Genomic DNA, 23899 nt, shown 5'->3' with positions numbered 1-23899 from the left:
CATGAAAAAGCTTTGTTCCCCCAACATGCAGGATGAGGATGTCCTCCTTAATTGTCATCCAAGAGTCCAATGGCTTCTGTTCAGTTTCTGGAAGCCTGGCAATCATTTCTTTTTGAGGGGTGCACAATTTCTGAAGAACCCAGTCATTTTAAAATGTGAGCTCTCGCCTCCCTAGTGACAGAAAGGCTACTGACAGGAAACCTGGAAGCTGAAGAGAGAGAGCTGAGTCCAAGAAAACTTCCCGCCTGTCACCTTGTAGGAGCTCAGCCTTGAGTAGGGCCTTCCTCAACTCTGGGTACATAGTAGGTAATTCTCAAGGCCTTCCTAGACCCCAGGCACACACTAGGTATTCGTAGCCCGCACAATGGATTTGCCTCCTAATTAAAACCAGACTTCTGCACAAGAGGTGCAAATCTGCCACTTCCCAAGACACAGTGGAACAGAGCTGAGACTTCAGCATCGATCCTGGAGTGTGAGAAGGGGGAGTGGAAACAGGAAAGCGGAGCACTCTCTCTCGGAAGCCAAACATAGGGGATCTATTTATGGCATTAGTTTTCTGATACAGCTTACAGAAATTGGTCATCATTTTAAGCTACTTATATGTACATTGGTATGTGTGCATGATCATGTGCATGTAGGATGTGCATACGTGTATGTGTTGTGTGTGTATGTGTATGCGTGTGTATGCGTGTATATGCGTGTGTGTGTGTGTGTGTGTGTGTGTGTGTGTGTAAGCCAACTTTCAACCTCAGGTGTCACTCTGTAGAATGGTATTTACCTTTGGTTTTAGAGACAGAGTCTCTTACTGGCCTGGAGGTCACTGAGTAGGCTAGACCTGCTGGCGTGTGAGCCCACAGGATCCAGCTGTCTTAGCCTCCCATCAGTGAGATTCTAGGTATGCACAACCACATCTGGGTTTTTTATGTGAGGTCTGAAGAATCAAATTCAGATACGGGTTATACCATAAATGAGCATTTGTGGCCCCTAACACGGCCTTTGGTGGCCAGTAGACACAGAAGAGACCTCTCAAATAGCATGGCAGTAGTCTTCAGCCTTGAACTCCTAAGATTTTACCAAAAACAACCAATATTCTTAGCCACTCAGGTTTGCCATGGTGTGCTTACTACATCTCTGGAAGGGCAGGAGAAGACTTGGCCCTCTCACGTTGATGTTCACTCCATGACCATCCATAGCTTGAGCACAAACAAGGACTGAGCCGATAAACATCGAGGTATAGGTGTTCAAATGCCTGCATAGGTGAGAGGCTCAGTCTGCTTTGGGGAAAAGTGTTTAACCTCACCCTAAGTTGGACACCTATTATCAACCATTTACGTGACCTATAGGCCTCCTATTTTATCACGCAGTCCCCAAACGTAAGCACTTCGACACTTTCAGTAGTAGACCAAGGGCAGATTATAGAATAAAACTTTAAAGCACTCAGTCACCTTTAGATACACCAAGGGCTCGGGGATAATCATAATACATTGAATGAGTGTGTGTTGCTTTAACTTGGAAAGTGTACACTTGAGAGACACTCTCGGACACATGACAACGTCCTTTCCCAGGAAGCTCAGATAATGACTATGAAGAGAAATGGCAAACATTGAAGGTGTTCCACTGCCAAGTGAGATAAGTATCTGAATGTTTCATACAGAGACTGGCAAGATAGTTTGGTAGGTAGAAGTGCTGGGGGCTAAGCCTCATAATCTGAGTTCCATCCCCAGGATAAGGTAGAAGGAAAGAACTCTTGCAAGCTGTCTTCTTAGACACACACACACACACACACACACACACACACACACACACCATAAATAAGTGTGAATTTAAAATAGCCATGTGGAAACCCATGTGTCTCACTTACAAGCTCACAGACATGAAGACAAAGGAAACTACTGCCGGCTGATAAATATTCCCAAGTCGCCATCACTGGGGTTTCCTCTGCAAGCCCATGGCTGTGCTCCCAAAGAAAGATGGGCACTGAAAGAGCTCACCTAAAATGGAGGGAAGCTGGGGGCAAGTGTGGTCTGAGACTGGAAATGAAATTCCCATTGTTTATAAAGCTCTCCGGGCAAGAGTATATTCAGGTCACCTAGCAGTAGGGACACACAGGACTCTATGTCCAACTGCAAGGGCCTCTCCTCAGCACAGAACTCTAGTCACTGATCCTCTTGGTAAAATGCAGGTGTGCTCTCTAAGCTTAGTGCTGTGGCTACATGCTCTGTGACAGTTACCTCCCAAGATTTTCCTTCATCCCTAAGGTCCATCAGCGGGCTCTGCACAAGGCTAGGCTAATTTCAGAACTGGTCTCTCAGACTTCTAACTTCAGGGTCATCCCTGCCTTCTCTGTATCAGACGACAGCAAATAATTCTGGCTTCCTGTGTCCAAGACAGAAGAGCTGGGGAAAGAGAGCACTGACTAACCCCCTACCTAGTCCTCCAGGGTGGGGTGTTTGCACACCTCCACAGAAGATCCATTCTTAAGGCCTTGCCATTCACAGTAGAGTCTTGTCCCCTCTGGGTCCCACTGGCTCAAGAAGCCAGAGCCCTTCGTAATCAGTGGTTGCATTCACAGTCCAATTTCACAAAACCATCTGTTTTTGGCTGTGTTTGCTTGGTTTTGTGCATGCATGTTTCTCTTAACTTTGCAAAACAAACCCGGAGGCTTCTGCTCTTTTGGTGTATCTCCTGTGTCAAAGTCACACTTCACGCACTTCATGTCATGGAGCAGGCTAGCAGTACTATGCCGTGCCACACTATAGCAAACCTGGAAATGTCTACAAGAAAAATCAACCAGCGTGTGACTTCTTTAGCACTTGGGCTAATCGTCCTTTAATCAGAAAAGGGTGTTTGTTTTGATTTGGTTTGTTTCGTTGGAGAATAGTGTGGGGAGGGAGAGGGTAGACAGGGCACCCTGGGGTGGGACGTGTGGGGAACCGACCATGTCAGATTATGGGTCTGAGACAGTTGCTTTAGCTCCACTTGCCCAGCTGTGAGAGGAGAGAGGGTGAGAACATGCTCCCAGCAGGAACAGAAGGTAGCAAAATCCAGCTGGCCCTTGCTGGCCTGTCTACCCAGGAGAAACCCTGAGCGTCATTTGAAATACCCAGAGATGTCAGAGGGAAAACTCCACCCAGAGCTCTAAGAAGTGCCTTAGCGGGCAGCCAAGGCCAGCAACGGTGGATGCATTGGTTAAACTAAATGCCAGTCACATGCCATTAACCTGAACTAATGCCGTGGGAAGGAGACACCCAGGCCACTGTGCAGAGCCTAGATCTCCACCATTGGCACATTACTGAACCTTTGGACAGTTGGTATCCTCTCTCCCAAAGCAAAGACAGGAACTGCACAGGCCTTGCAGGTTTGTAGGAGTTCTAAAGATGACTTCTCTGAAACCTTGTCAGTAAGGAGAGGCAGGCTCTACATTGTAGCATTTACTGCAAATTCAGCCTCCCCCTCCCCCACCATAATTACTCAGACTTAATGTCTTAATTATTTGAACAATACGTTTAACAACCATCCCGCTCCTGGCTAGTGTGCGGAAACTTACATTCCTAAATGAACCCCCATGATCCCACCCACAGGGATGGAGCTGCCCAGGATAAGCGATTTTAATCAAGCTTTCTGCTAGACTGCAGTGGGCATGAGGGTCTTCTAGGTATTCTGAAATACAGGATGAGATGATGAAAATTAAACAACATTAAAAAGTACACCCAGGACCTGCCGTGAACTGAAACAGTTTCTTGTCTGCTGATGATCCTTACCTTTCCTTTATCTCTTTACTAGGGGGATAGGCTAAGCTTACCAAAGCCGGTGAGCTCAGGAAACCATCAGAGCCAAGCAGATCTACCGATGCCAGCCACTAGCAGCTGCCCCCATGGCTGCCAGGTAGACTCATCTTCTAGAAATTCAAAGGGGTCATCCACACTCTACTTGGGTAAAACTTAACCATCACCCGAAAGTTGAAGGTGAGACACATGCTGGAACACTGAGCACTGTCTGGGATCTTCACACTGAACAAAGACATGGGGATTTATTTAAAAGAATACTACTCCCTTTTGAAATACTCAAGGAAAATTCCTCACCCCAAATAAAACTGAAGGGCCAGGGCTGAGGCCTGCCAGGGACATTCATTTGCATGACAAACAGCAAAACAGGGCATCAGCTTGTACTCCAAGAGGAATCTGCAGATTCTTGCCCCAGTCTAATAGAGGATGAATTTCTCTTTGCCGTCTCTCTAAAGGTGGGTTAGCTGAACAAATTAAAGTGGCAGGAGCCACAACGGCGAGTGAACTCAGATGAAGGACCAACGTTTCAAACAGGCCACCATCTGCAGACAAATGAGAATGGCTGCCCCACCACTCCCTGCATGCACCTCGCACTCCTTCCTCGGATTTCAAGGCTAAATATGAAAGGCGTCCCCGAACCTGCCAGTCTCATGCCCAACACTTTCATTCACTGGCTTCCCTTGTACTGCTTAGACCAGCTCAGTCCTGTCTCAAGACCTCTGCTCTGTGTCTCGGCTCTGAATTTCACTTGGTCAGCCCCTTTTAATTATTCAGACGTTGACTCAAAGTTTTGCTCTTAATTTTTAACCCTTCTTGAACTATCTATCCAGTGCATCGCCAATGTCTTCCCAATACCCACAGGAAGTTAGTTGCCGGTGGGAGTCCACATAGCTCTCTTTGTCTGGTTACTCAGTAACAGAGTTCTGACACTCAAGCACCTGCTCAGGGGGACATATGATGATTTGTCTCCTTCCTTTCATATTCCAGCCTGAGCAGCCGTGGTTGGACAATAAGAGACTCCCAGGAGACATTCGTTTATTTAAGGAAATTTTAAGACAATGTATGGTCTTAAGCTTCATATCTCAGAGGAGTGCTTGATTTTTGTTTTTTTGTTTTTTTGTTTTTTGAATGGAGGATTTCTCCACTGTATGTGTTCTGCCTTCTACCCATCCACATAAAAAGCAAAAAACCGTCAAACTCTGGCTAAATATAATGAGTGAAGTCAATGGGACTTAGCTTATGAAGCAGAACTCTTCCGGCAAAGTCTTAGCCTGCAGTATGAGGTTAACAGGCTGGCCAGGCTCTGGCATGGACTCACGGGAGCCACAGGGTCCTCCAGCGTCTGATCTATCTGAGTCTGTTGCACAGATGGTCAGCAAACCTCAGCCTTTGCAGAACAGCGGTACTCTCCGGCCTCCCTGTTTCCCACCACCTTCCACGATGCCCAGTCTTCTTTCACAGAGAGATAAACCCCAAAGCTAATAACACGCTCAAAACAGAAGGCAGACGCTCTCAGCACACCATTGCCATAATTATGACACACATCGCACATTGGTGACCTGAAATAGATGGCCTTCCTAAGCGTGTCACTCTGCAGCCAAAAGAGACAATGATGACAAGCCTTCCTCAATAGCTGCGTTATGGCGTCTGCTATGATGTGACCAGGGTGAGATCTCCCTCTGTGTCACCTACAGGTTACTAAACATGTTGTTCTCCTCTTAGTTCTGGGTTTTATTTTGTTGTTGTTTTTTGATTATTCGAAAATTTCGTGGAATCATTTAATGTGTCTTAATCAGATCCGCTCTAATTCCTCCCCTAAATTCCTTACTTCTCCGTCCCCATACTGTGCGCCTTTAAACGCAGTAGGTCTACTCTGTCCTACCAATACACGCATGAGAACGGGGTCATCTGATGGGGCACTGGCAGCTTGGGATAAAGGAACACGATATGGATGTCCCATATGGGGCTAAGTACCCCACAGGTTCTGCTGTTCTGCATGCTGACCAGTGAGATTTGGGTTTGTCGTCCTTTAAAGATAAACATGCTCTCTCCAAATGAAGAACCAAGGTGAAGCGCCACATTTAGGCTCACGAAGAGCACACAGAAACACCTCGGGCGTTTCCTTTGTTACATGTTTATAACTGGCTGTGTGTGTGAGCGTGTGCAGGGAGCTTGTGCGTGGACCTATGCAGTCATCTGGAAAACCGCAGCCGTTGACGGAGCCCTGTCACGTGGGAGACTCTCCACGCATGCGCGGAACACTGAGTGGACGGCACTGTGAGCTGTAAACTGCTCGTGCAGCAGGGCTGCGGGGAAGGCAGGGCCTGGCCACCGGCTGTTCCTGACTCAGAGCTGGAGAGCGCAGCAGCTCTGCACCTGTTCACCTGATGGTGAAGGCAGGAAAAGCCATTACCGAGTGACAGGAGACAAAAAACCAAACTCCACTTCAGCAACTCATCCCACGGCTGGTGATTAATCTCACACTCCCACAGCCTGATGCGCATTAACCAGGTAATTAATAATTTCTTTAGGGATTCCGGCTCGGCAACTGTTTTATCAACCCGCACAGCATTAGGAGGGAGAGGCTGCTTTTGTGATCAAACGTCTGGAACCAGAGAAGGGCTGTAAGGAGCAGGCAAAGCTTCACAGCAAGGTGTGACACCATTTTGAAGTAGAGCAGCCTGCAGTTGCTGCCACAGGGCAACCGGAAGAGCCAGGGGACAGATCCCTGCTTCAAGGCCTTCTGGTCCCTGCTAGCAACAGACCTCTGGGTACCGTGATACTCGCTGACTTAGAAGCACATGCTCACACCATGTATACAAAACAGAATGCTCCAACGGGGCCAGGCTCTGGGAAATCAGCTTTTGAAAAGTGTTGAGCCTGGCACTCCAAATCCAGTCTCCAAGGTGCATTTGGTGAAGTTCAGTCCTGTGACACGTTTCTTGTCCTGCGAGTCTCACTCACACTGATTTAAGGGGGCATAAAGATGAATATCAATGTCAATTCCTCTTTGCAGACTTACACTTCACTCATATTAAAATGACCCGCAAGCAGAAGCAGAAATATATATATATATATATATATATATTATATATGTATATAGAGACTGTGAACAAAATTCCAAGCATAATAATAAACCCTAAGCAGTGCTTTTAAATAGTCTCACCATTAAAATCCCAAAGTCTCATGTTCTCTCCTAATGAGAAAAACACTGCATTGAACACTTCTCTCAACTCTATCCAAAATCCTATTCGTCTAGGAAAGCGGCAAGGGTTGCCATCTCAGTCGCAGTCGTAGTCACAGGGAACTGTAGGCAGGAAATGAAGGTGGAGCCTTGCCACTGCTCCTCTTTGTTGTGGTATCAGGTTCTCCAGCTCCAGCAGCCAACAGCACTCAGCCGAGAGTGGCTCTTGGGAGCGTTATAAATAGCTACAAGAGACTGGCCGCCTTACCCAGACCAAGACACACCCCTGTACGTCAGGGTTGGAGGCCCTAGACTCTTTCCAGTGTGCATTTCAAAGGTGAGGCAACCCTTGGGGTTGGGGGTAGGAACTGTGAAGAAGCTTCAGCCATGTTCCTTAGAAAACCCAGAGCACTTTAACATAGGCATCTCCCTCAGTGGATGCCGCAGCTTAATCTTCCTATAGTGGGATGGGATTTGTTTTTCAACTTGACCTTGAGATATGTGGGGTGTTGCATGCCTGTGATGGTTTGAAAAAGAATGGCCCCCATAGGCTCGTAAATTTGAATGTTTAGTCTACAAGGAGTGGGACTGTTGGAGAAGGATTAGACATTGAGGACTTATTAAAGTACGTGTGGCCTTGTTGGAAGAAACCTGTAGCTGGGGGTGGGTGGGCTTTGAGGTTTCAAAAGCCCGCGCCAAGCCCAGTCTCTCCCCGCACCTCTTTCTCTGCCTGCTGCCTGAGGGTCGGGGTACAAAACCATCAGCTACTGCTTAGCACCAGGCCTGTCTGCTCCCCATAATGATGATCAAGGACTAACTCTCTAAAGCTATAAGCAAGCCCCCAAACAAGTGCCTTCTTTCGTTAGAGTCACCTTGGTCATGGTGTCCCTTCACAGCCACAGAGCAGTAACTAAGACAGTGCCCTATGAGAGATGCCCCCCAAACCATCTTGAGCTATAGAAATAGAAAATGTATTAGACAAAACGATAAAAGGGACTTGAGAGACGACCTATAAACTCTGTACCAAACAGAAGCTCACACAGAGCGGTCAAAGCTGGAGTTGGTTAATGTTGTTCAATCATAGCGGTTACTGCCAAGAAAGAGGGGAGGCTATTTTAGAGTGCATAGCCCAGATAAAAACGACTAGACTTTCTGGTCCTGGAGAAATATTTTTATAGCAAAATATATATTATGGGAGGAACACGTGTATACATGCATACTAAAATCGAGGCAGTGATTTAAAAGCAATTGTCTTGGTTGTCAGCAGCTATTGGAGCCAGATGTTGGGACTCTCACATACATGTCCTCAATGGGTGACTTGGGAACACAGGGATGGGCATTTTGAGAAGTGGTTGGACTAGATCCTGTTGCAGGTAAGAAAACTGAGGCTCAAGTCTTGGCTGCCTAGAGCACTGTCCTCTTCATCTTTGAAACAAGGGTCTTCAGAGAGACAGCTCAGTGGTGAAGACCAGGTGCTGTATTAACAGAGAAGCTGAGTTCAGTTTCCAGCGCTCACGACCACGAAACTCCAGATCCAGGGAGCTCTGATGCCCTCTGCTGGGGGCTGCAACCACACGCACATATCCGTACGCAGACATGCAGGCTGGTAGTCACATGACAAACCGAAAACGAACCTTTATAGCCAAGGTGAGGATGAATGTTTTCATTGGCGCCCATGCCAATTCTGTGAGATGTGTGTAGATGTGGATATCATAATCTCAGAAACATCCATGGTTATGCAGTCTAACTCAAGAACACAAGCCATGCAGCTCCCAGCACGGCCTCTGCCATCCCCCTAGATTCAAAGGGCAGAGGCTCAAGGAGCCTTTGGTAGAAGAAGCACTATAAAAATACATAATGGGAAACTACAAGGGAATGGACTGTCGCTGCCTGGATATGCACACACTCCCAGAGCTTACGCAGGTGCTTTTATTCTCTTTGACAGCTAATCTTCATTTGTTAAATGGGACCCACTAAGAGACACCTCTGAGCGGGCCTGTGAGGATAATTCCTAGATGACCTGAAAGTGTGGGAGACATGCCTTCCCGTGGCCGCACAGGTATAAAGGGGTCTAAAGGACAGCCTCCCTCGTCATAGGACACCCACTCTGTCACTGCCATCCTTGCCTGACACCAGACCCCAGCTTCAGCCTTCCAGTGTGGACTGAAGACCAGAAGCTCTCCGGAATCCTTAGGCCTACTGTAGCAGACTGGGGCTGCTAAGGCATGTGTGTGGATTGAGTGGCTCCCGGGTGCTGCCCGTCCTGTGTGCAAATGGCCATTGTTGGATCATATAAGCCTATCTAATAAATCCTACAACACACACACACACACACACACACACACACACACACAATTTCTCCCTCTCTCTCCTTCCTTCCTTCCTCAGTTGTGTCCCTCCAGAGAGCCCTAACTAGCACAGTACAATGTCTACACAAGGTGCCCAAGATAGTAGGTATTTAGTAAACATTGGCAGAAATCACATTTAGCTGTGGTCTCAAAAGGAGATGTGATTTAGCAGGGCAATATGACAGACTTGTTCAACCAAAGGTCAAAGTGTCACACTGACAACAAACTAAATACATACACCGGAGGTGAGAAGCTCCAAACACAGGAAGAGCCCTGGGTCAGAATCATGGTGTCTGGTGCATTTCACTGACACGAAAACTTAAAGGAGAAATCTCAACCATGCATTCTACTTCTCCACTAAAACACACAAACAATAATATTAAAAGTGTCACTGTGAAGAGTCAATTAATATCAACAAAAAATGTATTCAAGTATCAAGCACTAAAAACGTGTTTCTATCTGTGATAATGTTGTATAGAAACACAAAGTCTCTGCCTGTATACACACACACGCACACACACGCGCGCGCACACACACACGCGCGCGCACACATACACACACATACGCCCATGAATACATATTCACAGATACACACACATGCCCACACACTCACAACATGGTCACATCAACATGCCTGAATGCACACACACACATCCACATGCATGAATGCACACATAATGCAGCATACACACACACACACATACACACACACACCTACACACACACACACACACACACACACACACACACACAGAGCTGGTTTTCTTCCCCCACAGGGCTTGATTCCAAAGCTAACTAAAGCAAGACCTTTACAAACCAGAAACAGTATTTTAAAATAACTACACCCCATCTCAGCCACTAATTATCTTTAGGATTCTGTTCTCTGCAGCTAATTGAGAATGTTCAGTCCTTTCCATTCATTAGTTTTATTACAAGCACTCCAATGAATTAAAGGAGAATCCGTCATCGCCACCTTCCTTGAAACTTCCACCACTATCACAAGGCCTTGACCTTGCCAGAGCAATTCACATTAACTCAGCGAAAGCCACAGGCCTGGACACAAGATAGGAATTTGGCATTTTTAATAACTAGAACACCATTGAGTGAGTTTGACAGAGAGCTATTACAGTCTTGATGTCAGGCTATAGGGCGGGCAGTGCTCTGCCTGCTTCCGAGAGAACAGTGCACGTTCCCATCCACACAGACTGGAGAAGCAGTCCTTAGCAAGGAGGAGTTTATTGAAAGCACAAAGATCTGAGCCCCAAGAAGATAGATTACCAGGCTCGGTATAGGGCACATGAGAAAGTAAAGGCAGCCACATGCTTCGCCTCAAAGAGCTGCTCTGCGTGTTGGCTGTGTTACTGATAGACAAGCATCTACCCAGTGGTTTCTATGCACAATACCCTTACACACAGTGAGTAGTCAACAGAAAGAACCTTATCTAATTGGTATTTTAATTGCTGTTTTACAGCTAAGAAAGAAAATCAAAACTGGTGCAGGACAAGAAAAGCAAAGCTAGCAATCTGGGTCCACAGGGAAACCTGCGTGCGGATTGGATAGCAACCCTGGTCATAACTGTCCAAACTCAGGAGCAGCCAAGGCATCCTTCAGTGGGCAACTGGATAGATGCATCCTGTGGATAAACGGATAAATGGAAAAAACACACTATGGAATATCTATAAAGTGGACTGCTATTTGGTGCTTACAAAGATATAAGCCACCAAACCATGAAAAGGGCATAAAGGAAGCTTAAATGCATGCTTCTAAGAAGCCAGTCTGAAATTACTACCTACTATATAGTCAGGACAGCATGGTGTTTTAGAAAGACTAAATTATGAAGATAATAAAAAATAAAAATAAAATAATAACAGAAGACAGAAGGGGAAGAGGGGGGTTTTAGGGTTTTAGGGCTCGGAAATAATTTTACATAAAACTTCACTGGTTAGCATGAAATTGTTATGATGATGGGTAATTATCATCTTATGTTTGCCCGATATCATGGCCTGTGTGGACGGACCTAGCTGTAGGTCATGGATCTGAGTCACGGAGACGTATCAGTGCTGGCCAACCCGTGGAAACAGACCCACCACACTAGTGGTCGATGCTGACAGAAGGAGCGGCCAAACCTGTGCAGAGGGAAGTGAGCAGAGGGGAAATCTCAAACTACTCCAAAACGCAGAGTGAAGGGAAGAGACAAACTATGGTCTGGAAGTTCAGAATGAGTCTGAGCACCTTACCGGCCAGTGTGAGTCCTATCCAGGATGGACTGGGTTCTCTGGGAAAGCAGAGTGGGGAGAAAGGTGGGTGTAAGGCGGTTGGATGAAGGAACACTGTCGAAAACAATTTCTCAGCATCCTACGGCCATTCAGATGTGTCAAGAGCCAGACTTAGTGAAAGGCCTACACATCAGTGAGACTTCTCGCAGACTATGACTGACATTTGCAAACTGTGGACAGACATACCACCACTCAAGTCGGCCTTTTCCGTGTCTGTTTCTCCACAAATTTATTTGCAAGCTAACCAATGTTATACTCTTTCAATATATGCATTATGTATCTTTCAATATATGCATTATATATCTTTCTATACTAATGGCTTCATAACAATTATTCAGTTATAACTATGGGTACAGTATTATATATACATATATATGTGTGTATGTGTGTGTGTGTGTATAAAATGATGCACACAATATGGATTTTTATACAGACATTTTTATGTGCTTTTTCCAGTGATATTAAATAAACATACAATCTTATGTTTAATATTTAGAATCTTTTTAACAGAGTGGCTTTCCTATTCCATACAACTCACAGGTTGGGGCTTTGCAGCCTGGAGACCTGGGATCCTGCATAGGAACCCTAAGCTTTCCCGAGCCTTCTCATACCACAGCTCTTGATGACACCGATGCTTTCCTGTTTCTAACTTAGAAATAAAAATGTCTTCCCTGCCTTCCATCAAGGGGAGACTGTGTATATCAAATGATATGGAGAATATTGTACTTCCTGGTGTGTAAAATGCTATATGCTAAAGGTCCCTATTGTTAGTGATGGTTGGCAATTTGGAAGAAGCCCGGGAAATCTGTTATGTTTATATTTAAAGCCATGAGAACAATTTCTATACTTTCATGACTGTAAAATGTTCTCATATCCTGAGGAATGAAGAGAAGAACAAAAGCTGGGCAGTCGTGGTACACACCCGGAACCCCAGCCCTTGGGAGGCAGAGGCAGGTGGCTCTCTGAGCTCAAATCCAGACTGGTCTGCAGAGTGAGTCCAGGACAGCCAGGGATACTCAGAAAAACTCTAGCTCAAATACACACACACACACACACACACACACACACACACACACACACACACACACACACACGGTGGAGGGGGAGGAGAAGTGGAGGGAAATAATACTATATGCTATTTCCTGTGTGAGTCACAGCACGTGACAATGGTGTACTTTTCAAATAGAAATTATAACATCCAGAGCTTACTCAGGGGCCTGTGAGATAGTCAGTCCATTGGGTAAAGACCCTTGCTGCTAAGCCTGACAACCTGAATTCAGTCTTAGGACCTAAATGGCACAGGCAGAGAGACTCCAGCGGATTGTTCCCAGTCCTGTGTGGACATGCTGTGGTATGCATGCCCTTCTCCCAAGATAAAGAAATAAATACAGAAAGGGAATTTAAACTTTTTAATAGAACAGCTTGTCCCACTAGGCTCTGACTGAGATGGATGGCGTCCCTTCCCTCTTTGGTCACTGTCTGCCATCCTTCTGCATTGCAGCGTCCATGAGCTTGGGTACCAACAAAGATAGAGAATCTGTTGGCAGCCAAAGGTTCAGTCCCCACTCACCTCTCACAGGGTGGGCTTACTAACAAAGATTTGTGCTATTTCTTGACTAAGAAACCTCTTTTAAAAAAATCCGTATTAGTAGTGCGCCCATATGTGTACTTGTCCTGACACAGTTTCACATATTTAACATTGATTATTACATGAGCTTCATTACACAAACAAAATAAAATGTTATTTACAAAAACACTCTTTCCCCACTATAATTTAAATGCATTTCTGAGAGGTCATTTTTCAAACCATTAGTGGCCCTGCAATTTCCTAAAACTTTCAGCTTTCCCCAGAAAGAATACTCACAGAAAACACCTCTGTTCCAAAGAGGGCCTTTTGACCATGTAAACTAAACACGTCTAATTACCAGGAGAAATTGCCAAAATACTCAATTGTACAATTTCCGAAAAGACTTACAGCAGGAAATGTTTTTTTTTCCTCTGGGTCCTGCTCATTCTTGATAACTCCTCAGCCAAGACAGAAGAGTGTCCGTTATCACTGGTCCTGCCAGTCTGATGACAGAATGGTCATGGTGGTCAAGGGAAAAAGGTCACTATCTCCTGTCCTGCATCAGACACTGGCCACTGTGACAGACAGAGGCTTCAGATGTTTCATCGCCCGCCCACAACTCCTAGGCTCCAAGACAGGAGAGATTTGTTTCTAAAATGCTGCTTTCTGGGACTGGAGAGATGTCTTCGACTATAAAAGACCCGACCCCCAGCACACAGGTAAGAAGCTCAGTGTGATGGCACAGGCCTGGTGTGTCAACGGTAGGTGGAGTGAAAAAGGGAAGATCCGAGGGCCTTCTGGCCTTCACTCTCATCAAGGCCAGAAATCCAAGTTCAGTGACACTGAGTCTCAAAATCTAAGTTAGAGAAGTAATTGGGAAATTCCTGAAGTTGAGTAAACAATCACACTGATAGACACCACACAAACACACACACACACACACACACACACACACACACACACACACACACACTACTAGTCACCTCATCATGAGGCATTTAAAACGACAGCCATCATTTTCAAACAGCTTTCATACCTTGCATGTAGATGCTTCCCTTGGTTAATGGAGCTCACCACTTTTCCTAGCTACTGTCATGTGATTTGGTCACCTAGGACACTGTGAGGCCATGCGGTAGTTTGAATGAGAATTGTCCCTCATAGTTTCAGGTATTTGAACACTTTGTCCTCAGATGGTGGCAGTGTTTGGGGAGGCGTAGAAGGTGTGGCCTTGCTGGAGGAAGTGTGCTACAGGAGTTGGGCTTTGAGGACTCAAAGACTAGTGGCATGTGCCATGATATCTCTCTCTTTCTCTCTCCTCTCTCTCTCCTCCCTCTCTCCCTCTCTCCCTCTCTCCCTCTCTCCCTTTCTCCCTCTCCCCCCTCTCTCTCTCCCTCTCTCCCTCTCTCCCTCTCCCCCTCTCTCTCCCTCTCTCCCTCTCTCCCTCTCTCCCTCTCTCTCTCTCCCTCTCTCCCTCTCTCCCTCTCTCTCTCTTCCCCTCTCTCCCCCTCTCCCCCTCTCCCCCTCTCTCTCCCTCTCTCTCCCTGTCTCTCTCCCCTCTCTCACTCCCTCCTTCCCTTTCTCCCTCCTTCCCTTTCTCCCTCTTTTCCTCTCTCCCTCTCTCCCTCTCTCCCTCTCTCCCTCTCTCTCTCTCCTTGCCTGACCCCCCATACCCTAGCACCCTTCAGTTGGCATGAAGAAGCCAGGTCAGTTGGCACCAGTGAAGTTACTGAGAAAACTGAGCACTGCTCTCCTGTCTTTTAGGAGCGTGCCCATGTTGTTGAGAGGAAGGCCACGTTAGTATACACAGAACTCAGTCTGCAATCAAAACCATGAAAATGCAACCGTTACATTACCACACAACCCAGACAGAGGTGGACCAGAGAAAGAACACCAAGCAGTCACTTCATGGTAACGCCGAGAAATCCCCCAGAACCTGCTACTTCCACAAGTGAGAAGCTTGTGTGTGCTCCTAGTGCTGATGGTGCACTATGACCTCCCCGACCCATACTTGACGGTCCCTAGCTCCTAAAGGGAACAGCCTGGAACTGTCCCCTTATCAGTGTGCCATGTGGCGTTCTCTATCCAGACTCAGGTTATCTTGTGAACTATTCACCAGGGAAGGCATCTTTTTTCCTCTACATCCTTTCTTTAGAGCTTTTAGTCATCTGTGGTTTTCTTTCTCCTAGTCTTTTGAGTGCTCCCCCGTGTTGGTAGTCAGGCGGGGACCCTCCGCCCTCCCTGACCACGCACACTGCCCTGCCTCACACCCTCTGACCAACCTTTGTCTCGTGTTGCCGTTCATCACACTCCCATGTGTGTAGGCGGCTGCTGCACTTGTGACTCCCTTGATCCCCTCTAAGTGTCAGAGTGACCAGCCCCCAAGTGAAAGGTAGGAATTCATTAGCATCAGCTAGTAGCATTCTAAGAAAGTCAGGAAACATTTCCACAGGATGGGAATAAGAGGCCCAGGAGGGAGAACTTTTGGACAGTTGCCCATGTTCCCTATGGCACTCTCGACACAAGGTATCGGCCTCAAGAAGGCCCTGAGAGTGGATCCAAAATCCCAGCATGCTTGGTTTCTCCGTAACTTCACTGGTGCCAACTGACTTGGTCTCCTCATGCCAACTTAAGTGGTTCTTGAGTATGGGAGACAGGAAGGAGAGAGGGAGTATTGAGAGAGAGAGAGAGAGAGAGAGAGAGAGAGAGAGAGAGAGAGAGAGAGACAGAGACAGAGACAGAGAGAGAGACAGAGAGACAGAGAGACAGAGACAGAGAGAGAGAGAGACAGAGAGATCGAGGGGCATAAAGACCCGTCTCCAGTAGCAAACTCCCTCCAGCATGGCCACACCTTCTACACCTCCTTAAATACATGCATTTGTCTCCTTGTTTTGTAAAGTTCAAAGCATATTGTGTTAGCTTTCTCTCTTTCCGTTTGCTCGTGCCAAATGTGGATGGAATATTCTGAGCTGTGCCACCATCACTAGATCCACACCTCTATGCCACACTTGCCATAAGCATTCATAGTGGGGATAAGTTTGTGTCTGGTGACCTGAACTCACACCCCGAGCTTCGACTGTCTCCATCTTCCTTCACTACCAAGCTGACTTAGTCAGCTAGCCAAGCTGATTGGCTATTCGCAGCTGTCACTCTATTGGTTCCCAAGGCTATATGATCTGGGCTGGTCTCTGCCAGAATTGATCTTCCTGGTGTTTGCGACTTCATGTTGTCTACTCATGTGGACAGGCAGGGCCTGGTTGAGAGGATTTCTCTACCCCTGCACTCTCTGTGCCTGTTCTTCATCCCTGTCTGTCCATATGGTCTCTCTGACAAAGTAACTGGATTTATTCATTTGTTTCTTTTACGGGGCAACCCCAGGCCTTAAAGATGACAAAAGGAGCTGCTATCTTTTCTTAATGCTGAGATGTGCACTGAGCAAACCTCAGCTGTGCCACAAGCTATTGGCTCAAATGAATCCCAAGTCAGATGAGTTTCAAGAGCCCATCGAAGCAAATGGAAATGTTAAAGGCTACCAATATGTCTGAGTGTGTCAACACTCCACGGATCACCAAATGTGCATGTGTGGCTGTCACACTGGCTTCTTCATCATCTAAAATAGAAAAGCAGGCACTGGGGTGATGGTTCAGTTGGTAAAAGTGCTTGTCATCAAAGCTTGAGGACCTCAGTTCAAACCCCCAGAAACTAGGTAAAGGGTAGATTTGTAGTACATAGCTGTGATCACAGCATTCCTGTAGGAAGATGGGCGGTAGAAACAGGAGAGTTCCCTGAGGCTCTTGGGACATCAAGCCTGGCACATATAGGAGGGAGAAAAAAAACAAGGAAAGAGGCTCCATTTTAAACAAATAGAAGGCAGGGACAGGCATTGGGAGCTGTCCTCCAACCTACACACATGCATGGACCATGGTACAAGCAAGCCTGTATATGCATGCAAATGCACTTGCGTGTGTGTGCACATACAGACACACGATTTAATTTTATAAAATGAAGGCATATCTGACATATCTAACCGTTCTATGTGATAAGGTATAGAAAGATTTTTGCATATAATAAATGCTTTGGCCCTCTTACCTCTATCTCCCGGATGCTGGGATCATAGACTTGAGCTCTCAGCCTAGTTTATGGAGGGCTAGCAATCAAACCAATGGCTTTGTCCATACAGGGCAAGAACTCCCCCTTCTGAGCCCATGGCTACCCCATAAATGCTCCACAAATAGGACCCTTGCTCCATCCCAAAGCACTTAGAATCTCTGGCCCCCAGGAACTCATGAGCCCCATTCTAATGGTATGAACCCTTCCTATGAAAGCAAATCTCCCAGTTTATATGAGTCTAGCCCAGGGCCTGGCATTTGGCATGCTCCTGCAGGTATGTGTTTGGTGACTGATTCACAACCAAAGGAACTGGAAGAGTTTCTCTAACTACTCACTTCCAGAGCGCATGGACAGATTGAGCTATTTCACAGGAATCCGGGAGGTGCAAATTAAAAGTTATCAAATTCAATGTCACGAGCAGTCACAGCAGTCTGGAGTTCATCCTCACCTCTTTTCAAATATAGTATATGTAGCAAATTCCCCCAAAAATATTTTGCCAGATTTTTCCCCCTGCCTCGTTTTTAAAATGCGGGCACACTATAAGAAATATGTGATCCATATGTCTCTGACTCATTTTAACCCAGTTCATCAAAATGCTGTTTTCATATTAAATGTCAAAATGCCTTTTATGTCTTTATATATGAGCCCTTTTAAGCTGTTATTTTTAAATGATATTGGAACATGTTTTGCCTCATTTAAAATCTACTGAGGCATTTGTAATACTGTTCCAAACACCGGGTTCTTTGGGCAGCTCGTTTTGTTTACTCCGGGGAAACTCCTGTTTTCTGGGATCGGTTTTAATATGTTCCCTAAATTCTCTGTTTCACTTCAGTTATCTTAGGGAGAGTCACTACCCCAGGGAGGAGAAAACCAACACGTAACTCACAGCTTCTTTCAAAGGAAAACCTGGCTCTTCTGCCATCTCGCTCCACCTTGAAACTACACGGTAGTGGGAGGAGTTTAATCTCCCACATGGTAGTGGGAGGAGTTTAACCTGATTGTCCCTATCTTTAAGGGTAGGACAAAGGGTGGGTCTTCCCACAGGGAGAAGCTTCTGCCCAACTCCAATGTGCTCAGTGTCCTCTTGGAATTCAAATTCCACCCAACCTCTCCCCATCCTCCTCCTGTACTTAGTTACTCATTTTGTTTTCACTATGAGAAAAGTCATTTCTTTTGGGATTGAGATTTTTGTAGTCATTTAAACTTCCTCTGGATTTTAATGAAAATATTTGGAACAATACAGAGTGTTATTTAATAATAATAAAAAACCTAAAAAGTCAATGCTAGGTAATCTGGGAAGCCTTATATTTGAAGTGACAAGGCTCTGAAACTCAAGTCTCATATCCACAGTTCCAGACCCATCAATAAAATTAAAATGGTCGTTAATCCATTATTACGAAGAAAAAGAAGTCGCACCCTCAACACACACTGTATCCATCTCATATCTGAGAGTATTAAATGAATAATACAACATTTCACATACAAGCAGTATCAGGGATTATAGTGAAATGTGCAATCTGAGAAGACACACAATGGCCAAAGCCACCCTAACCTTCCATTTCAAAATAAAAGTCTTTATACTGAGCAACAAAGGAGAGTGTGGGAATGAGCCACAAGTATACATATGCGTGCGCACGCACACACACACACACACACACACACACGCACGCACGTGCACACACACGCACACATGCACACACACGCACACACGCACACACGCACGCACGCACGCACACGCACGCACACACACGCACACGTACACACACGCACACACACGCACACGCACACACACGCACGCACACACACACGCACACACACAGGCTTATCTGCTCTGGTTCCAGGACTCTTCCCAGGAGCCTCAGGCCGGCCGATCTCACCTGCTGAGCCAAGGCTCCTAGTCCATCCTTGGTAGAGAAAACTCACTGGGCCCTGAAACTTGTCAAAGTGCTAAGGCCCTTTAGAAACAGCACCTCAGCATCTGAGCTGAGAAAAGTTCTCTCGCAAAGGCTTTGGTGAAGACTCTAACCACACAGCTAGAACATTCGTTCGTTCAGGGTCAGCTGATGTTTCCTGGTAAACACTTCTCTTCTTTAATAACTTACCAACACAGAACACACTCTTTTTATTCTTCTCCTAAAGAATGCAAGGAGTAGGGGACAAGGAGGAGCTCTTCTGGAGAAATCAGACAAGAGTGTAACTCACATTCCACACGCGAATTAGTCTTGCAGAGAGAAGGAATATCGTGTTTCCGTAGGAGCACAGAGATGACCCGGGTGTTAATTTGAATTTTAAGCAGAACCCAGCTTTTGCTTAGGTCCGTCCCACCTGTCAGGGTACAGCAGCATAACAAGATAATTACTTCCTCTTATTTCAAAATGCCAGACACCCTAGTCAGACTTCCATGGAAAATGAACACAGCATCTGTATTAAATTTTATTCTAATAAGTCCATGACTGAGTATCCCTACACGTTGTTATGTTATTCATAGAAATGATGGCAGATGCCACATAGCCCTAAAGGAATGTGAGAAGGTAGGTCCATGTAGCATATGAGAAATTTAGATGTATATTAGAAAGAAAAAAATGTCTGCAGAAACAAGCTGAACTTGAATATCATTCCTCCACAGAGGAGTGCTTCCTTCATGGAAGATGCAAGGTTGAAATCCAAGGTTATTAGAGAGGGAGACACCAGTGTGGGCATCACCAGTGTGAGCATGTCTGACAGCCTAGTGTTTGCTTAATTTGAAAGAATTTAGGCAGAACTTGATATTGATCTCAGCCAGCCACAGCTCTTCACAAACCAGAATCCGATGCTTAAAGTCTCGAAAACAGAGGTGATCAAGATAGCCAACTTAGAGGAGATGTGCGCAGGAGACCCAGGGGGCTGGACTCTGGTTGCATGCCATGATCACTACGCCTATCTGTCCATATGTACAGATGTATGCTTGTCTTTACCCACCAGGACATGGCCCTTATAGTCACTCTAAGTATTCCTTGAGAACATTTAATGAACTTTTCAAGTTTACTATGAAAGAAAAACAAGAGACTGGACCATGGCTGATGTAGAATAGACCAATCTCATCTCCTTGTGGGAGTTTACAGGATTTGTAAAATAAGTTCTAACGATGAATGGAATCTTAAGGAAGTCCTCCATGCCTGTTCTGTGCAAAAGAGTGTCAGTTTCTGGATTTCAGTCGTGCCTGGCAGACACTTGGCCATCTGCCCAGGACCTGACCTGGAGAGATCAAGACCTAAGACCTGCTGAATACGGCATGAGAGGCCAAGGCCATGGGTGCCTCACTCTGTACAGATGTTGAATGCAAGAAGAAAGGGGTGCCCTAGATAAATAAGTTAAGTGGGTAGGAGTACGAAGCCCATTCTTTACTCATAGGAAAACCTAGGGAGTCAATGGCAGAAGAGTGATATCATAGCTATCACAGTTAGCTGAAACCCTAAGCCCTATGTGCCCTCGTCCTGCTTCACAAATGGAGCATAGAACATACAGTAACATGCACCTCAGGGTCTACATCCCCAGTGCCATGGAAGTCGCACGCAGCCATAGGAACCACAGGCAATTCAGAGGCTGGCAGCAGAGCAGGTTCGAGTCTCGCCTGGAACCTTCCCCAGCTTCTCATAGAAATCAACAGGATACAAACTGTTTTGCTAACTAGTTTAGAAAATGGACTTGAAACTGCAAGTGGGGGAAGGGGTCAAAGAGATGGCCGTGTGAGGACCAAAATTCAGATCCCCAGCACCTAAATAAACATCAGGTGGGCATGGCAGCCATCTTGTCATCTCAGCAGAGGGGATGGGGAGATGAGTTTTGGGGAGGGTGATAGGGAATCCCCCAGCAAGGTAGCTAGTTTGGAGGGCTCCAAGCTTTTCACGAAAAAGATATCACTTCAATATATAATGTGTAGTGCAATTAAGGAAAGTATCTGAAGTTACACACACACACACACGCACATACGCACACACACATATGCACACATACATAGATACACATACACACACATATACACATACACACACATACACATGCACACACATGCATATATACACATACACACATATACACATATGCACACACATACACACACATACACACATACGCACACACACATACATACACACATATATACACACATACACACATACACACACACATACATATACATATACACACAAGCACATACATACACATATACACACACATGCACACACATATGCACATGCACACACATGCATACATACACACATACACACATACATACACATACATACACATACACACACATACACACATACACACATATACACACACAGGCACAGATACACATACACACACATATATACACATACACACATATGCACACACATACACGTATTTACACACATATGCACATGCACACACACACACATACATACACACATGCACCCACATACAAAGGAATACATGCTGACACACCCAGCCAGACTCTTGTCACTGACACCTGCTGCTGTCCCTTGCCTGCAGGCCAGCCTGCCTTTTCTGTGATCAGGGCTAGGCTTCATTGGTGGGGAGGGGCTCCCCTGCTTCACTTTGTGTTTTCCCCAGACCCACAACTGTTGCTTTCAAGTCTCCACTCCAACCATACTTGCTAGATGGGGGCTTTTCCACATTACCTCCCTCAGGACTGCAACCCCTCACTAGCTACTCGCTTGCCTTCTCCACAATCCAGCCTGGGGCCGACTCATTATTTTCAAATTCATCGTGTGCCTTGCGTTAGCGTCTTCTACCGGACCAGAAACTATCAGAAGACTGGAGCACATCCTGATTCATCCTACTATCTCCTTAAAGGTAAGACCGCCACAAGACACAGCATCTTTCCATGCTAAGATAGGTGCTATGAGGTAGGACAGATGTGCACAGCACCTGACATGTGAGGGGACCGTGCAAGCAACAGCCATCAGTTTTGAAGACCCTGCACAAGTTGGTGAGCATGCTGGCGGGAGTGAACACGCTGGTGGGGTCAGTGACACCTGAGTGGCACCAGGCATCACATGAGACCAAAAAGCCACTGCTGAATTGCTGGATGGCTCCGTGATACCCTGCCCATGCCTTCAACACACCTGGTTCTGCATCTGTCAACAAATATATCCATACCAGCCTGGCAAGGGGCAACAAGCTAAGGACTAATGGTAATTTGCTGTTGGAGATGAAGCACCCCGAGGAGGAGGCCTTAGAGCATTTGCTACAGATAGAAACAATAGAAGTTGCCTTAGCATCTCTGCTTTGCTGTGGTCTGTTGTTTAGTTTTGTGTTTGTTTTGTTTTCAACTACAGAAGCCATCTTCCAGCTTGTGCACAAACACCCTGCCAAGGAGGATTTCGGCCACCACCATTCTTTTCTTCGGGACACGGTTAAGCATCGATGAAGGAAAACCCTATTCATAGACTTCCCCAGAGAAACAGAAGGGCGGGGCTCACTGGCTGGGCAAGTCTTTTCATTGAAGTGGGGATACAGAGAAACAGAGGCAGCTACACTGTCCTGCTCATTAGCTGGGTAGAATCACCGGGCAAGAAGGTTAATAATTACACAAGTAATTAACACTACCTTCAGATTTAGTCTCTAATCCTACAGTTGCAGGATTTCAACTTTGGTCCCCAAGTCCAAGGGAAGATGAGAGCAGAATGGTGGTGGGCCCAACCAGCACGGAGAGTCCCCGAGAACCAGGAGGTGACTCTGGGCTTCTAACCTCCCCATGCACAGGTAGAGCTACAGCACACAGATGGCCCAGCCACACTCCACTCTAATTTCTAATAATCAACCGTCTATTTTTTTGTTTGTGCTTTTTGTTCTGTGGCAGCAAGAGGTGGAGTCACATGAGCCACACAGGTATTTGACACCCCTCCCTCCCTTCACGCCTACACACTGTACATTTGGTGTCGCTGTTTATTAACGATAACTAATACCCTGAGTCTTTATTTACTTCTGTTTATTGCTGTTTTAGCCAAAGTCACTGGAGAACAGCTAGGCTTCTGGTCCACACGCATTCTTTAATCACTGTTAGTCGGCAAAATCATCTGTGACAACTAATCCAAAAAGCAGATTATATTTATTTTGGCTACAGTGGCTTGCAATTCGTTAAAATCAACAAAGTCTTTTCATTAGCCCCCCGCTGGTGTCCTAAAAACAGACATTTCAAGGGTCTCAGAGCTGCTGGGCTACACACATGCAGCCAAGCTAATTCTGACAGATTCATGGTGCCATTCTTAACACAAAATCTCATTAAACTAACAAACAAGAAACAGAACCCCTCTGCTTTCATACAAAGACTTCATTAACATGCCTGAACTCCGAAATCAAAATCGGAGTCGCAAAGCTTCCTGAACGAGGAAAGCTAAGCAAACAGGGAGGCTGTGTCATTAGTTAAGCAAGATTTACCAAAAAAATGGGAACTTTTTGTTTTCTCTTTTGAAAAATAATCTGGGAAAGAATTAGAAATCGGAACCATGAGGCTATTACTAAGCGGTTTCTGCCTGGGCGTTCTGGGCTTCCAAAGCCTGGGTTGTGATTAGCCTCACTGTTAAAGGAGTCCAGAGCAGGAATGAGGCCAGAACAGGAATGAAGCAGAAAAAGGTGACCAAACC

The 23899-nt window shown here is 45.9% G+C and overlaps 1 protein-coding gene and 1 long non-coding RNA gene across 10 annotated transcripts in view; one reads left to right on the top strand and one right to left on the bottom strand.

Annotated features, from left to right (window-relative positions):
• The window catches only part of Esrrg (estrogen-related receptor gamma), a 617835-nt gene that overhangs the window by 386402 nt on the left and 207534 nt on the right, over positions 1 to 23899 (bottom strand). The gene's annotated exons all lie outside the window — the stretch shown is intronic.
• On the top strand, positions 5991 to 23378 carry LOC120096194 (uncharacterized). The gene is made up of 5 exons (XR_005492352.2): positions 5991 to 6296; positions 8915 to 9028; positions 10789 to 13879; positions 21988 to 22106; positions 22592 to 23378. It is a non-coding gene; the product is annotated as an uncharacterized LOC120096194 (long non-coding RNA).

Source organism: Rattus norvegicus, chromosome 13 (assembly GCF_036323735.1).
Source record: "Rattus norvegicus strain BN/NHsdMcwi chromosome 13, GRCr8, whole genome shotgun sequence".
Lineage (NCBI taxonomy): Eukaryota > Metazoa > Chordata > Mammalia > Rodentia > Muridae > Rattus > Rattus norvegicus.
This window is presented reverse-complemented; position numbering and strand designations above follow the sequence as displayed.